The sequence below is a fragment of the Carex rostrata genome, chromosome 5, assembly GCF_964058835.1.
Source record: "Carex rostrata chromosome 5, lpCarRost1.2, whole genome shotgun sequence".
Classification (NCBI taxonomy): Eukaryota; Viridiplantae; Streptophyta; class Magnoliopsida; order Poales; family Cyperaceae; genus Carex; species Carex rostrata.
The window spans coordinates 12993133-12999920 of record NC_135922.1 but is presented as its reverse complement, the minus strand read 5'-3'; positions in this window follow the sequence as shown (position 1 = coordinate 12999920).

The window sequence follows — 6788 nt, the reverse complement described above, 5'->3', positions numbered from 1 at the left end:
GAAAAACAGTGATTATTTGTGCATGATATAAAAAAAATTATAAACCCCCTTGCATATTGTATTTTTCTTTTCTTGTATCTAACCTTTTCACACATTCTTGGCAAATGCTGTTTACAGAAAAAAAGATTTACTATCTTATTACTATTTACATAGTTACTTTTGACTCGCGAATTTAGGTTGGGTATAAATGTAGAGGGGAGACACAAATGTAAGAGTAGTTTCACAGAATTCGTAGCATCATTTGAGGCGGAAAGCTCTTACAACTTTGCGGTGGCGCATGGTCCCCAAACTAACATGCATGAATTGGAGAAGAGGTATCTTTTTCTCTTCAATACTAAAAATTCTTCTCTCTGAATTTTTTTTTTCCAAAATCTTCTCTTGAAAAAGTCATTTTCAAAATTACTACAACTCTACATTTTTTTTAGAATGAATATATGCTATTCGCAAACAAGATATGTTCAGTGGCGTAGCCAGGATTTGAGTTAGGGGTGGGCAAAAATCGGGTTCGAATATTTTTTTAAAACTGGTTCGGATTCGAATCGCCTTCATAATTCTCTTCTCGTTTTTGTCTGCCTACCAAATTGCATTCTGCCTATCGAATCGGTTGTAAAATTGCATGTGCATTGCCGAATTGAACAAAGATTTAAAAATACATTTCTTTTCTAATTAGATTAAACGACTCACAAACCATCTCTGAAATTCGAACTGACAATCGGTACTCCGAATTGAATCCAGAGAAAGGCAGAATCAAATTCAAAAGTAAGCAAGACCTATCGAAGAACCTAGTTAAAAGAAGAAGAAAAATTCCAGGGGCAGGCAGCTGCCTACCCCTATGCCATTGTGGCTCCACCACTGGATATGTTATATATTTTTTAAATCTTCTTGTTGGTTTGACTTAGTCTAGCAAAACATTTTGAGGTTAGATATTTTATAATTAGCGTTACAATTAAAATATAATTAATGTGCTTATAAAGAATTCTATTAGCCTATTTTTTATTTTAAAAATCTATAAATTAAAATTATATACTCGACTTTTTTTCTCAATTTATATGATCAAAATCGTATGGCTCAGACGGAACAATCTTGCAAGACCATGAGTCGATGAACTATTTCAAAGCTATAGATGGTGTACATAGGCTGCACCAGTGTTGTAAATAACAGTATGCGGTCGTCGGATGGATAGAGTACCGCTAAGCGATTACTCGGGAATAATCGGGAATAATCGCGAATAATTGGCTATAATCGGTAATAATCGGCTGATTAGTTAGAAAAATCTATGACGGTTTGGTCACCGCCAACGACTAATCGGACTAAATGGACGTTTTTTACAACACTGGGCTGCACACAATTATGCAACTAGGTCCAATGAGGGAAGTTGACGAATTGGTGGTCGTTTATTGCTGGAACCGCAAAAGAGATGAAATTTTGCATAGGTGTGATTCTGGTAAAGAATTGATAGGCGAGGGGTAAATTATAAGAGTTGCCCTGTTAAGATTTCTGACGCTTTGTAGATACTGAGGCAATGGGCAATTGGGCATACCATATCTCTATTTCTTTGTAGCATGTAACCTTCTTATTTTTACTAGTATTTCTTACCTTTTTTTTACCCGATATGAGTTAGCTAAGTGGTATGGATAATAATATCATGGTCAAGCTTAACTCTTTCAATCAGTGCAGAGGTACACTTTTCTTAATTAACATAATTGGTGCTCAAGCTTTCAGATGATAATATTAAAATTTATGCGACGGTCCTCAAGCTTCAATGAATTAAACCATTAGTTGCTCGACTCATGGTCTCGCAAGATTATTCCATTTGAGCCATATAATATGAGAAAACAAGTCGAGTATATATTTTTAACTTGTAGATTAATTATATTTTTAATTATAAGTATAAAATTATTTATAAGTACATTATTATATTTTAATTATAATGCTAATTATAAAATAGATAAGTTCAAAATCTTTTGATAGACTAAGTCAAACCAACAAGAGGATTTGAAAAAAAAAAAAAAAGTGCTTATAAGACTTTGTTTAGCTATTATATGATTTTTATCATAATTTGGAAGAAAAAAGATAAGATGCAATTGGGAGAGGAAGAGCGGCCATTTTTATTAATACCCCAAAAAAAAACATTTTTACCAAAATAACCTGAAAATTGTTTTTTTTTTAAATCTAACCAGACCGCCAGGATTACTGGCGGTCCAGTTCCATACCAGACCGCCAGGACCCTGGGCGGTCCAGTAGGGACCAGACCGCCAGGATCCCTGGCGGTCCAGTAGGCATTAACTCGGACCCGGACCCGTTAGCGCACCCCCCTTTCCCTTCTCTTCCCTTCTCTGTTTAGCGAACCAAAAAGAAAAAAAAAAAAAAAAAAAACCGCCAGCGCTGCGCCACCCAGCCCCGCCCAACTCCGCCACGCTCGCCGCCCGGCTCCGCCAGGTGCACTCTCTCTCTCTGCTGCCCCTCTCTCTCCCTCTCTCTCTCTTCTGCCTCTCTCTCTCTAACCCATTTCGACTCTTTTTGCCCCTCTCTCTCCCGTAGTGGTGTCTTTGTGGTGCATTGACCGTGATTTGGTGATTTCGGAAATTTTTGGAGGCGAAGCAAAGGATCTCGAAACCGACCGCAACTCGCTGACTCGTTGTGTGTTCAAGCTCTCTCGGAATTGCACTACGTACTTGAAAGCCCTCTTCACAAACTCCATAGTGCCATCTGGTCTACGGTTGGAAGGAACGTACTCATTTGGATTGTGCACTTCGAATTCTGTACCATCATTACCCATCGGGATCACGGTCATAGTTGCACCTTTGTTCCTGTGTTTTCTTAGTTTCTCCTCCACCCTTGTTGAAAATGATTGGTTCATCCTTATTAATTCTGCGGCCTTAGCACGCCGTTCCTGAAACCAGGTATTTAACTTGTAGAAAGTGTCTTCTACAACTGCAGCCACAGGCAACGTCCGGCTCTCCTTGAAGACTGCATTCAGCGATTCAGAACCGTTCGTGGTCATAATTCTCCAACGGTAACCTCCATCACGTACTTGAAATATTTTCTCGTATGCTGGTGGCTCTTGGACATCTCTGGGGTTATTTTTGCCCACCTTCATTAAGTAGAGATTTGCTTTCGGCATATACTACATATAAATAAGGAAATAAAATAATATAAGTAAACAATTAAAATAAAAATATGTTCACAAAGTACAATAAAACATGTAAACAATCAACAAACACATACCTTTGCAAATTCTCTACTCATCTCTTCCACCCTTCTCGGCTTCTTCTTTTTGCAATTACGTCTGAATGTTTCTAGGACCCAGGTATCGTGTCCGGTTGCCTTGCTAAGGTTCTCCGCAACGTGTTGCATACACAACCTGTGCACACACTCGCCAGTATGTGTTGACCAACCGTATTCTTCACGATCAAAAACATATTTTATTCATTTGTGCTGGTCTGATATTACAGAGAAAAACTTTGTTGACCCAATCACCCGTCTTCTTAAAAATTGCATAAAGAATCCCTAGTTCTCACCATCCTCTTTCTGAACAATTGCAAACGCCAAAGGCAACAGCTGGTTCTCAGCATCATATGCACATGCTATTAGTAGCCTCCCCTCGTAACGGCCAGACATGAAGCATGCATCAATGCTGATAATGGGTCTGATGAATGGCACAGCTTGGATACAAGGACCAAAAGCCCATGTTATGCCCTTGAATTGTTGAACTCCCTCTATTAGTACTCCATTCTTGTCATAAATGGGGTCATGCCACCGCTGAAATACAGTGCCGGGATTTGTACTTGCCATAGCCTGGAGCAATGGTGCCAGATAGTTGTATGAATCCTTCCAACTACCAAATATTCTGCAAATCGCAAGTTCACGACCTCTCCACAACCTGTTATATTTTGGGATTACATGTATGTATTTGTGTCTGACGGCCATAGCCACCGCCTTAATGCTCATCGATGGGTCCAACTTAATGTCTGCCTCAATTGCATCGGCAATTAGTGATGCTGTCAGATTTGAATGGTCTGTCCTTGTGGACGCAGACTTGCATGTATGAGGTGGTTCACACTTTTTAATTATCCATGCTTCCCCCGAACCCGCAGGGGTTGCATAAAGGCGAAACTCGCAACGAGGGGCATTTTTGCATATCACAACCAATATTTTTGATTCCCTTTTTTGTAATATACATTCCCAGTTGCCGTGAACATGAGTCTCATGGATTTTCTTTACAAGTTCATCTATGTTGGTATAGACTTGCCCTGGGCAAGTTCACGATTGTATACAACACGAGGACCAAAGAAACTAATGTCAACCTCTTCAAAAGCTGTGGTATCGTTGAATGTGGCGACAGGATGCCTATTCCTCCGACCCCTGATTGGGAATTTTTCTTCCCTGGACAAACCTGGTACATTTGCATCACCATCTGATAAGTCATCAGATTCCCAAATTCCTTGGTATTCATCTCCAGTTTCCATTTCTCTTTCCGGTATGGCATCAATAGCATCAATAGCATCAACATCAATATTAGTATCATTTCGATTAACGGATAACTGTATCGGTACTGACTCTGGTATAGCTGGAAATTTAGGGATTATGGGTGCCTGTCTGGGTGGTGGTGGTGGGGGTACAACTTCAGTAAACTCACAGGAGTTATGGTACCCTGGGTTGTCATAACAGGGACTGTGGTACCCCTGGTTGTCATGAGGGGAGTGGTGGTACCCCTGGCTGTCATGAGGGGAGTGGTGGTACCCCTGGCTGTCATGAGGGGAGTTGTCATAAGCTGAAGGTCCAGCAGGGGGAGCCCTAGAAGGTCCAGCCCCAGCCGCACTAAAAGGTCTAGTCCCGGCCTGGGGAACCCTCATGGAATATAAGTCTATCATCGCGACCCCCCTAGACTCAAATTGTTGGTACACAGCCTTCCACAACTCCTCGTCTGTTATAGGAAAACTCACAAAGTAAGGTCTACCCGCCCCAGCCCGTTGTGTGTCAATTCGGGTAGCCAATTCTAAGTCATACCGGTTGGGGTTCACACCAGTCTTTTCATATACTAGTTGCTTAAGTTCAATAAATGTGGTTCTTTCATTAACCTGCAAGCCGAATGAGGCATCTTTCGAGTAATACACGCCATCTACACCCTTAGTTAGCCTACCGCCCACGTACAGTGCAACCAGCATTTTGTCCTTAACAAACTACATTTAAAAAAAACATTCATAAGAATTACAGTACAATAGATTCATTATATTTTGCAATTTAAAAGTTAATTATAACATTAATTAAAGACTAATTTATAGTATTTACAGACTGCGGGTATAATAATATTAATTAAAAATTAAACAGAAAATAATTAAATAAAAAAAAAATACCTGTAGCAATCGCCTCTAAATCGCCTAAAATCGCTTCAAAATCACCAAAATCGCCAAAATTTTTCTTCTCTGTGGTTTAATATGATACTGTGTGCTGGAGAGAGAGGGTTTATATGCAGCATAGTGGACCGCCAGGATCACTGGCGGTCTGGTTAGATTTTAAAAAAAACCAATTTTCAGGTTATTTTGGTAAAAATGTTTTTTTTTTTGGGTATTAATAAAAATGGCCGGAGGAAGAGAGGCCTCAAAAATCTATGAGAGGTAAATAGGGAGGAGTAGGAGGGAGAGAGAAGGGAGGAGAAAGTGGGATACACCATATCATTTTGTCAAAAAGGAGGATATTTTGTTTGATGATTTGATAAAAATGAGTATTTTATAAATTTTCCTCTTCTCTCCCCAATTTTCTACCTCGCTGGTAAGATGGGGCCATATGATATGAATATGAGGCCCACTTATATGTAAACAGATCATCTTTCTAATTCTTTCTTTCTACCTCAGTTTCAAATTTGATTAGATCAACATCCCCTTAAAATTAAACATCTCCATTCCTGTAATTACAAAATTTAAATTTATCTGCCACATTATCAGTAATTTATTAATTTTCTTCATTTAATTTCAATATATTTTCATCCCTTAAAATTTTAGGTTTGCTCAAGTGAAAAAAAAAATTATTATTTCCCAAAATTAACAAAGAAAAAAAACGAAAATCTTTTGCAATTGTAAGAACGTAGATGTTCATCCGACTTGCAAAACCAATTGTCAAGCTTGTGACAATTTCAAATAAATTATAAATTTAACAAGATTGCTAAATTAGCAAGTGCTTCACATCTCGGCAATTGAAATTACAAGTGGCACATCAACTGTTGCAATTCCTTTGTAAATTAGATAAAGATGCCGTAATTCCTCAATTGCTAATTCCATTGCTGACATGCATAATGCAGTTGAAATAGAGAAAGAAAAAAAAAAAAATCAGATTTGTTCCCTTGATTTCTTGAAAAAATGGACTAGTCCTTTAAACACAAAATATTTTTAAACAGTAGTAGCTATTTTTAAAATTAAACTTTTGAAAATTCGAAAGTGAAAATTCCAAAAATTGAAGCACGGATATATCAGATCAGTCTCCTCACTCCTGCCTTTTTGTCTAATTAACTTATAATTTTTTACCATGAGAGTTGGAAACAAACCCAACAAAGTCGTCGTATGAGATGTTGTAATGTCTAAATTTATTATTTTTTGTTTGATAATTATTATTCCATATTTATTGTTTTATTATTTTATTTATTATATTATTATTTTGATTTTTCCTTAAAAGTCCTGAATTATTCGCCCAATTAATTAAGGCAGTGAGGCACTTAATTAATTTTGCACACTATGAGTAAAAGCAGGAAAAAAAAGTCCTTATGAAACTAATTACTTACATAATTAGGATAT